This window comes from Bombus affinis, chromosome 6 (assembly GCF_024516045.1).
Source record: "Bombus affinis isolate iyBomAffi1 chromosome 6, iyBomAffi1.2, whole genome shotgun sequence".
Taxonomy (NCBI): Eukaryota; Metazoa; Arthropoda; class Insecta; order Hymenoptera; family Apidae; genus Bombus; species Bombus affinis.
Genome location: NC_066349.1, coordinates 4468095 through 4479908, shown reverse-complemented (window position 1 = coordinate 4479908; position 11814 = coordinate 4468095). Strand labels below are relative to the sequence as shown.

General features: G+C 35.0%; 1 protein-coding gene across 3 annotated transcripts in view; it reads right to left on the bottom strand.

Moving 5' to 3' along the window:
* The window catches only part of LOC126917730 (helix-loop-helix protein 11), a 160146-nt gene that overhangs the window by 21268 nt on the left and 127064 nt on the right, over positions 1–11814 (bottom strand). The gene's annotated exons all lie outside the window — the stretch shown is intronic.

The window sequence follows — 11814 nt, the reverse complement described above, 5'->3', positions numbered from 1 at the left end:
TCTCTTTTATATTGAGAAAAATCTTGTTTTTCTTTTTCTAATTTACTAATTTCCAAGTAGATTCATAAGAGCATAAAAAAGCAGTTGCTTTCATAGAAATTATTCTATGATTTTAATATACTTTATTACATTAAAGTATGAATATATTAAAATTTAATTTAACGTAATTGTATTAAATTCTGTTGCACACATTGTTCCTCTTTCGAAAGGCTGGATTATTAAATTCAAAATATCATGATAACGAGAAAGTATTTCACAACTCGTTAAAACTCTATGTAATTCGTCTATGCTCGCGTGTAAGCACGGACAAAGAATTTCTAGAATTTAAATACATAGACTGCTGAACATGATATTTCGCAATATGAAGTCAAACACGAATTAAGCGATATACCGTATATAAAAGAGAATTTAAAATAAAATCAGTGGAGCTAAAGTTTATACGTTTTAAACTTTTTGAGGGTTTATTTCTACTAATACAAAAACTATTATTAAAAATAAGAGTAACCATATGGTTTCAATTATCTTATAAAGTTTATTTATTATAAAAGGTACGAAATATAGAATTTGCAAAGCATGCGATTCTTTTCAAATCCATATTTTTGTGGACACAACTAATGAAATAGGATACTTATATTTATGTGCACATTTCAGGAGGATCTGACCTTTGGAATCTATTATAGCAACGATCGTAACATTCGATGAAGATCGACAGAATTTTCATTACGTTCTTCCACGGGACTATCGAATGGCAGAAAAATTTAGTTTGTTCACCAGAGTACCGTATCTCCTCGTGTGGCTTGGTTTGGCTTACAATCTCAAAGTTGCATCACCTAGCGCCATTCAAGGGCAAATGAAAAGGCATGGCGATAAATCTGATCAAAAATTACTCGTCAAGAAAGTCATTCGATTCCAACGACAGCGCGACGAGACGTAAGGGAAAAATCAATTTGGAGATATAAATTTGGTATTGAATATATGATGAAGATGTATTTGACATGGTTTGAAGAAAACATAGAATGTCAAAAAAGATATAAAAACAGATAATAAAAGATCACAAAATAAAAAAATAAAAAGATATTTTCATTTCAAGTGACACTTAAAAAATCCATTTAGATATTTTAATATTGAAATCTGTCCATCGCACAGATTATACTTCAAGTATAATACAATATTTGCATATATGACAATTGAAATAAATTGCCCTATTTAAGTTTCATTTCTATAGAAAAGTTGCGCCCAATAAAAAAATATGAATCTGCATAAACTGAGCAGCTAATTCAAACGTGTGTAAGCGTATTAAGTGTGTGAGAGAGGTCAAGAAAATGTTAACGATACGTTATATTGCGAATCATGCATATTTACATACATCTATGACATCATATGATTGAATCTTCGGTTTGGGCGAGTAACGATCTAAATATAGTTCGCGTCGGAAGAAAAGAAAAATAAGAAAAAGGAAACTAGCTGAAAAAAGTTTTAGCCAAAAAGTTGTCATTCTTCCGACGAAAACATAAAACGATCTTACGATCAACAAAAAATCTTTTCCTAAAATATTCCTACTCGCATAAATACGTAAAACACATGGAAATATTGAAGACGAGAAACACCGCAAGGTTGAGACAGAAAGGAAGCAACAAAACGAAAAAGATCACTCGTGAGAGGAGAGAAAGGCGGAGAAAGAATGCAAAGGTGCGCTGTAACAAGACCAAAAGAAGAAAATGACGAAGAAACTAGAGTAGAGGAGAAGTCTTAACCAGAGAAAGACGAAAAAGAGAAAGGATGTCTGAAGAATAATATCAGAGGAACCGGGTACGAGTCTCTACACGTATACTTATTATTGCGTTTGCATGTATGTAAGCCCGATCTTAGAGCATAATCGCGAACACACTCGGCATCTGTCAAGGGCACAAGGAGTTGGAACGAAAAGAGCTGCCCTTTGCGCGCATGTTTTTCTTTGTTTGTGCAATTAAAAACTCACAGTTAACATTGAGAACCGGAAACGATCCAGATGGAACCGAATCCGCGTTCCTTGGAGAATCCGCGGATTTTAATCCTTTTCGTATGTTTTAATTCATTTCGGAATTACGAAATTTGTTTAATTAATAAAGCTAAAAGAATTTTGATAATTCACAAAAATAAATACATATTTAGATATTCTTTACAATTAAAGAAATGTTAAATATTTAATTGGAATTTTCTCATGTTCTTTAATGTTCCAACTGAAGATGTAAAATATTTAAGAATTTATTAGGGGTATTAATAAATATTAGAATTTATTTTATAAATATTAGAATTTAATTAATTTTCGAAAAGTTATAGCTAGATATATATCACGAGTATTCTCATTTCTATTTCTTCTTTTGCCCTTTAAAAAGAGAAGATAGAAAAATTAAAAGCTCATAAAACACCAAACTGGGAGTTGATTATGTATCGCGTGACTCGATCGCTTAAATTCGAGGCAATCCCATTTTTTACCTCTAGACAATCGACGCCGGCAATACGAAGAAACAGCTATAAAAATGGTTGTCGTTGTTTGCCATGATTTCGGGATCAGCGTGATCTAGCTAAATCATCCAGGTTTCAATTTCGAACTCGCAATGTCTGTGACCAAATCGTGTGTTCGCGTGTTCATACGCATTTTCTCTGAATGCTATAAAAATCTTTCATATTTTGGAGCGGCTTATAAAGCTTCCTCTCTCAAAAAATAATATATCGTTTGTTATGAATATTCATATAAATGTGTTACTATTGTCAATAGAGGTATTACAAATCAAGAATTTTTTACATTACGCTAGTATCGATATTTATTGCTCTAAAATTTCATAATCTTATTTCTGTATATCCTCTAATTACAGAACTATACGAAAAAGAATTCTACGTTTCATAGATCGATAATCTGCTGTACTTTAGAAATTTTCATATATTCGCATACATTTCAGAGTAACTATAGTTATATGCATATATAATTAAATTTCTACATATCGGAGGATTTTCATTTCATAAAGAAAAATATTTTTTCAACGTTAAAATCGAAAGATTGAATTTTGCTTAGGAGATGCCAACTTTAGGCCGTTTTTCGACTATGACGATTAGGGGAGCCGAAAGGCCACACGTACGGCCTGCTCGGTCAGAGTTCCGACGCACGTGCCGAAATCTTGTTAATACCATTCTGCAGAGTCGTGGCGGGCCAAGGTCGATCCTCGAACGTTTCCTGAACGTTTGCAGATAGCGATTTACGGAGAGGAAGCGGCCAGTCGAATCGACTGGCCAGGCAATTTTTTTTAAATAACTCCGCTCAGAAAGTTTCGTACGAACAATTGCTTCTTCTGAACATTTTCAATGGCTCGATTTGATGAAATTTTATTTGTGCAAAAATGTTAAAAAATCATGTTAGACGTTGCGTACGAAAAACTTTAATAATTGTCCCTATATATAAATTCCTTTTATAATAAATGGACAACGATAATATTCTACGAGTAATGTAGCGTTTATGTGTGTCACTACTTGGTAGTGATATAGTATGTAATAAATATCAAACACAAGGAAAATCGTAAATTTTGAATTAAAACAATTCTTGGATATAGGAATTTAAAAAAACTTCTCTTAGTGTTATATAAACGTGTTACATCACGCGTTGAACACGTGAACGTTTTAAATTTAACAGTCATTAAAAGGTATATCTTCAAGATATATTATAATAAAACGTCACTCACTGGTTTCGTCTAGTATATTCAACAAAAAGAAATTTATTAACTTTTTTCCTACTTAAAACAAGCACACGTGACGCTAAAAAAATTTGCCAACTACTTACGCGACCTTGAGTCTTATTTATGTGTATGAAATCTTATGCGTTTTTAAATGGCTTTTGCTGGAACTCTTTAAGAAGCGTGTCGTTGATAGAACAAACGTGTATTCATTGATAAACAACGTGTCACGACAAAATGCACAGTCATTTTTTTTTAAAATTAAAACAAGATAACAGGATTAATTAATGTTATTATTGTAAACAATCAAACAAACAATGCTCATTAATTAATGTTACTACAGTAAATAATCAAAGGATTAATCGTATTATACTGCGGATAACGGAAATAACATGAATATTATATAGAATTATACTATTTCAAAAACAAAATTTATGAGAACTGAAATATCATAAGTAATTAAAATATTGTGAATACAAAAATCTTCAACGGAATTTATTTATCTAAAACTGTTTTGTTTGCGTAGGAACCTAAAAATTCATTCGAACGAAAATTAACTCTTTTGTTTTCTATGCTTAATCTGAAAGAGTGGAGTTCTTTTATTACAAGAAAATAGTCACATAATCTTAGTTTTTTTTTCTCGTTCCGCCCTAATAATATACTACTAGAAATATTTAGTCTGAACTGTCAACTTAATATTTCGAAGATCACTTGACACATCTATTTCGATAAATTTGATCCCTGATATCAATAGAACTACCGGTTGCACGAAACTGCAAAGAATATGAGGTAGCTGTGCGTGGAAATGAGTTCAGCAGGTAGGGTCACGAGCTAAAATCACGCTTTACGGCTGTGAACTTTCCTTTCTTTCGATCGCCAGCTGCGCGCTAGAGCATTATGCCCTCTAGTCTTTCGCTCCTATCGATCGGTCCGTGTCGTCAGCCCATTCAGTCACGGTCACAGCTGTCGTATCTTGATTTTCTCAGCAGCTCGGGAAAATAGTCGATTTACGACAGAAAATTGCCTTAAAATTTTCTTTTTTAGTAGAACTGGATGTAAGAAGGCTAATCGAGTGGTCCGGATGGTGAGAAAACAATAAGGCGAGACAGGAAGAGGTGAAGAAAAGAGGAGAGCTAGAGGGTGGATTTTATTGATGGAACGCAGAATCATAAAGGAACGCGAAACTGCAGCACGAAGTGAGAGCGAGTACGATAGGTGGCCGGCTGTGGCCGTTCTCTTGCATCGTGTTCGGTCTTTGGAATGCCGACACCGCCGACGCCGACACAACAAGAAGAAAACGATTCGATTCTCCCCAGGGCCGAGTCAGGACTTTCGGTGGGAGAGAATTCTCTCGCCAAGCGATGGCTTTGAGCTGTCCTCGTTGTGTATTGTGTATGCACGATAGAAGAGTAATAGAACTCGGAGAAGTAAATTTTCGAAAAAATATATTTGAAATAGCATTTGTTAATTAATTAACTCGACCATTTAGCTACGAAAGACATTTTTTCAGGTCTGGGACTTGTAATAAAGACTTAAATAAGATACTTGTATTTCTAATAAAACATTATATACGTACATAGGTTGCCTGCTACTATAAACAGAAACAAATTGTATATATAATGCAAATTATTATGCACATTTTTATAGGAAGTATTTGCAATAAATTACCACTAATAAGAAAGTTGATTACCTAATAATGATAAACGAATCCTGTGTCACTGGATGAAACTAGAAACCGATGCAAGCGAATCTAAATCGAACATGTACGTACATTAATTCTAGATCTGGACAGAATTCAAACGAGATCCATTACATGCAGATCCATTATGTAGATTCGCGTAGATCCAATATAGACCTGGAACGAATTCAAGAAAAGTGATTTTCCTGATCGTTCTTCTTCTAGAACTGTAAACATTAGTTCATCTACCTATACACGCCCCTTCAAAATTGTTCTTTCTTTATTAATTACTAGTGATAGGAATACATTTTCTCATAAAGGATTTGCAACAAAGAGCAGAATTACGGAAAGACTTTATCTGATAATAATAATAACAATTATTATAATGATACTGTATATATAATTATGATAATTATTATTATCATTTATTTATGTAGGGATGACACCCTTTGATATGAAAAATAGATACAACAATATAAAATGAACAAATACCTGCAATTGGTAACAACAACAGGTTACCATAAATGCTGCGCCATTGGTATTAGTCAATTACGCATTGCATTTCTATCATTTCTTTTTGAATACAGGAAGCGACTCGCGGAATAAGTTTAATCGATGGCCAAGTAAATTAGCACATCTGCAAATGCGATTAATCCAATTACTAAAAATATAATCAGATCTGTGTGGAAAATTAGGAATTTTCTGAAAGACCTAAACGAAGCAGTAAGCTTAACAAGCTGAAGAACCTCTGGACAATCAATGTAATTTAATTTTTTATACGAATATAGCATCATTTCCATTTCTATCTACATTTTTTCCAAGGTGAATATTATGCAACTTACCATACTTTATAAATATAAATTTCAACATTTCTGCAAACAATTAAAAGTACAGAATTAATATTGCTTCGCAATTCCTTAAGTTACATACAATATTCGATAAATTCAAATACAAGTTCGTAATATTGCAATGCAATATTAGGTATAAATAACGTTTTCGAAAGCATTAGACTGTTCAATAGACAGTAGATACGTATAAATAACATTGCTAATCTTGAGTACACGAGCAAGGAATGCCTCCTTTCTTGCAACTGTTCGCATTACATAATCCCGGACGTATTGCTTGTTCCTTTCGCGCTAAACGATCGATTCATTTAAGTCTACTCGAATCGGTCGAGTAAGTACTAGTCACCATTCTCCGCTTATTTATCCGTCAACATCTACCGATCTAATATCGTAAATGTAGCTATGTATCCACGTAACTACATACCTCCAAAGATCCGGACGTTTGGAATTTACAAGCTTAAACCTCGTTACAAACGAATAAATTTTATCATGTAGACTGTAGATATTTCTCGTGCGTACCGACTGTACACGGTATCCTAATAATCGTGGTACAATTGCCAAAGGTCTAACTCTGCATACGAGAGACACATGGAAAATATGTAATAAAATTTCTTCATAGAATACTTCTTTTCCGAAGAAATTTATGAAGTATCCCGATTTACAGTAAATTGTGAATTTGGATTCGACGTATTTCAGGCAAATTAGAGATTCGCCGAGGCACAGTAAAAAAACTCAGTAAAAAGTGAAATGAAGAAAAAAGACCCAGCAAGCCTGCGGAATCTCCTAAAAAGTTTGAAACTGCAATCACATTCAAGCCGTGGTTATGAATGGTCCGAATAAAATGTTAATTTTATGGGAATTCGGCACTCTCCATCCTCTCGAAAGTTGAAAACGCGTTTGTAAGCTGTCTGTCAAGGTAATTACGACGTAATAGTAAGAATCTCGGCACTATAGGGGTGGTCCAGCAGTAAATTCAGTCGATTTTGGCCAGCAGCCACTTCCTACTCGACAATCTGTCTTTGAAAGACGAAACTAACCTAACTCGAACCGACATGACTGAAATCGACGCGACTCTTCGGCGTTTACGCTATTCTGCGATTTATACCGAGGCCGGAAAACCTTTGGATCTTCGATTTAGTTTGAAACTTCTGTTTTCGGGTTTCTTCTAATAAAGTATCATTGTTAAATTTGAAAACCTAGAGTCAAAGATGAACGAAATGATATAAATCGCTTCTGCATTCTTCGCGTTTCGATGGCTCTAATATAAAATACCACCAACCCAAAAAGAAATTTAAAACCACGCGATAAAAATGCACAAAAGGTAAGAATATTTCCCTTGCAATGTGCGTTCCTACAATCGACCACCGGCAACAACGAAGGTTCAAAGAGTCAAAAAATAGAAAAAGAAGGTTGATTCTTTGAAAAAGAGGTAGACACAAAGGGTTTTCCTCGAGGAATATGTTTGTACGTTTCCGGTGGACGCTGGAGACACGAGGTGTGCCGCGTTTGCGGCGTCGTCTGGCGCCGGGACGCTTGACCGCAATGTGCCATGACAGACGAACGAATGCAGGTAATTTGCAATTCTCGTTCGCTTTAATAGACCATGCAGTGGGCGAGTAAAACGTTTACGTTAGCTAGGCAACAAGGCTGTGTTTCAACCATGGGAGGGATTTCTATTTTTCTTTCTGTCAACCATTATTCTTTTCTTCCCTTTGTCTTGCACCCTGTTTTATTCATTTTGACAGATAGCTGCAAATATTTAAAATGGAATTATTTCCCAGAGGAGAATTTCATCTATTATCGTGGTGAAATATTTTTGTACGCGGAACTTCAGGTGAGATTTTTTTGAGATTTCCTTTGCTTTTGACGCGTTTTCAGCTGATGTTAACACTCGATCGCTGTCATTGTAGAGCGTAATAATTTAGATTCATATATGGAATTATGTTATTTTTACTGTATTATTTATATATATAATTATATATATATAATATATATATAAATATTTTTTATTTTCCCAAGAAAATAGATCGCGAGTAAGTGCTGAAGATAGTGTTGGTCATTTGTAAAAGAGAGTATCGTTTGTAATAATGTTAATTGTTTGAATTAGAGGAAATATCTTTCAGGAAGTTAAAGAGAGATATGATTTTGAAAATACCTTTTCAAAATACATCAAACAGACAGATGATTTCCAGGAAAACATTGAATAAAACTTATCACACAATCCTAGTTCCCATAAATCATATTACCTATTCTACACCAAACAAACTTACATATGTGAAGTGCCAGAGTTAATTTAATGAGAAGGAATAAACGAATGACGTAATTTACAAAGATGGTATTAGTTTAGCGAGTTAAACGGAAGAGAAGGGAATAAGAGATGTTTTTTATGGCTATCATATTAAAAACACATATCCCACATAGAAACAAATTGACTATCTTCGCTAGTGAATTTGGAGGACTTGGCATGAGAACGTAAGAGAAGAAAAATAACTTAAGTGGATTCGAGTTCTGCGGTCTTGGGAAAAGCTGGACATCTTGCCAAGGCACGAACCCGTACCTTACGATGATACAACGAAAAGAGAAAATAGTGACTTAACTGCGTTCAGTTCCCCTCAAAAAACTGCAAAGTTTAAATTATCATCTGTTTTATCCAGTCGAAATATACTACCATTTTTCCACTGTTCAACGTTTACTCAAGTTTCACTCCGCATTCCTTTGAACTTGCTCGATCGCTCCTACGAAAGCGTATGAAACATCAAACACTTTCAAAATTAGTTCCCTGAGCATTCGAATAGGAAACAAGTAAAAGAAGAAAAGAAAAATTGTGAATCGAAATTGAAAAAAAAAGGAGAACCGTACTTGCAGTCATGTGCGCCACAAAGAAAGGGTCGAAGAAAAGAGGAAAAATCGATTGAACAAAAACGCAAAGTCAACGAAAATCAACCGCATTGAAAAGAGAAGGGACGACGAGCTAAATAGAAAAAGAAGAAGAAAGGAAGGAGAGTCGGTGGCGGGCAGATAACCAACAGCACAAGTGGGGGCAACGTTATGCAACCGCATTCTGAACGTGGTGTACTCTCGTACGTGCACTCGAGGACATTACACCCGGCGAGTCGGCAGGCCGTTTTGGAGTAGCGGCCACGGGCCGATCCAAAAACACCGAGAAACTGCGACGATGGCCAAAATATCTCGTCAACCGGCGCGCATTGCCATGTCGTCCCGCAATCGACATGACCTTCTTTCGAGGGGCGGGACTGATTCGATGCACTTTTGTGCCAACGTCGAATTCGATTAACCGTCTCTGATTAACTGTCCAGTTCCGAATCTGCGGCATTTAACGCTCCTTTTAGGTAGGTCATCGGTTGATACATTTTTGTGTTGTTAAAAAATACGAATATTCTATTTTTGAGTATTAATTTCTTAAAGTTGTGAATTCTTCTAATTATTCGCATAATTGTAAAATTTTTGTGAACTATCAGTTTTCTTTTTATTAAGATTTTTTTTTTTTTACAAATTAGGTATATTATCGATCATTCGCTTTTGTAGGTTACATATCTTTCTAATTTTTACGTACGTACATACGTTAATTGCTTACAAAATGCAAGCGCAGACGCGCGGCTGGAATGCGCATGGGAATGTCCGTGCAGTGGAAAGAGACGGTGAAAGGAGAGAGGTATGTCGTGGTGGCCGATAAATCGATTGCAACTGATCGTTTCCATTATTTAAAGACTCGAGAAACTATTAGTTTTCCGTGTTCCCTCGGGAATGTGTGTTTCTTCGCGTGTTTCGTTGTTCCACGTTCAGATTCTTCTTTTCTATCCATTACACGTTGCTCGCTTACTTTTCCTCGTTCTTCTTATTTCTCTCTTTCTTTTACTTCGTTCTTCTTATCTTTATTTTTTGGTCGAGTAGGTTATATCACGAGGACCTTCTGTTTTAGTTTGGGAAATGGGATAAGTGAATCGAAAGTATGCTTTTATACAGATACGTATTAGGTTTAAAAATATACACAGATGCTGCTAATAAAAGCATCTATAATGACTAATCCTTATGTTTACATTGCCGACTTATATCCAAATCTATATTTTTATAAACGCAACAAAAGATTGTTATGAAAGTTATTTCTAACTATTTTGACTATATGTAATGAAACTATCTAAAATATGTAGAAAATATAGTTATACTATCCTTCCATTGAAATGTAGCGGCATATGCGTCATAGAACGTTGCGATACGAAGATGCCTCACTTAGTTGTTTTGCCACAGAGGATTAACACTGTACGACGCACATAATGTAATAAACAAACTCTGGACAAAGCAATTTCGCTGCTACGTGAAACTTACAACCTACGACAAGTTCAAACCTTTCGGTACCCCCATCGTCCAGTATAAATAGACGACCATGTCCTCCAGACACAGTCAGTCGCACGAATTAATATCAGTATCGGGTCAGTCAGTCAGTCACTCGCACGAATCAATATCAGTACCACAGTATCGTGCAATCTTATAACGAATAACATTAAATGAGCAACGCTTGCGATTAACTTTGTATTCTACATTTTAAAATATCTGTAAATATAATTAATTAAATTAACTCGTCTCATTATTGATTTAATCAACAACACGTCACATCATCCACCACAGGAATAATTTCCGAATTTTCCAATCGTTCTCTGTTACTCAATTTCTCTACAATTTCTGTAGTCTAGGAATATTAACCACGATGCTTCCATTAATTTGTTCAAAGCTTCTATTTTCGTAGAAACGTAATGTGCACGAAGAACGACGAGGAACACCGATAATTAAAATTCACAAGAAATAAGACACCGTGGTGGATCTAACGGCATCGATCGAGAACCTTAGAAACATTAATCGGATGAACGGTGCAACGGGCGGATCTCGACTAATATTATTCTCGGCTGGATTTAGGGATTTACCTGATGAAGATGCCCCCTTCTATAACGTATCGAAGTTACAACCAGCTCGGAGGCGTTGGATCGCAAGTGGTCTATGAAGTATTCCAATTACAAGGAAATTTGGTAAGATAATCTCTCAACTAGGAAAGATAACGCGAAGTTCCTACGAGCTCATAAAGAAACGCGAGACGTGGTTCGTGTACCGAGGGAAACATTAATATCTCTAATGAAACAAAATATCAGAACTATGTAAAAAATAATCAAGTATAGAAGTTACGATGAAATTCTGTGATATTATGTGTGACTGCGGATTGAAATATGAAATTTCATCAATGAGAGATAAATTGTAGCGTAGAACAGGTAAAAGGAGCATGGCGAAGCGAAGCAACAGAAAATAACAACGATAGAGGTAACTTGAATCGATTCAGTCTGCCGTGAATACGATATCGTCGTATTCTCCGAAATCCGTAAATCGAAGGTATGACAGCGTATGCGTTGCATATATTTTGGTACGAGCTTATCTTCTACTACTATTTCTATTTCACTTCAAAGATTCTATTTGAAATCATACATTTTCTATACAAAAATCACTATACAGAAATCAACAAATCCCTATTTTCGTTTTACCATAACATTACAAAAGCGAATTAAAAAAAAAGTCTCTTAAAATA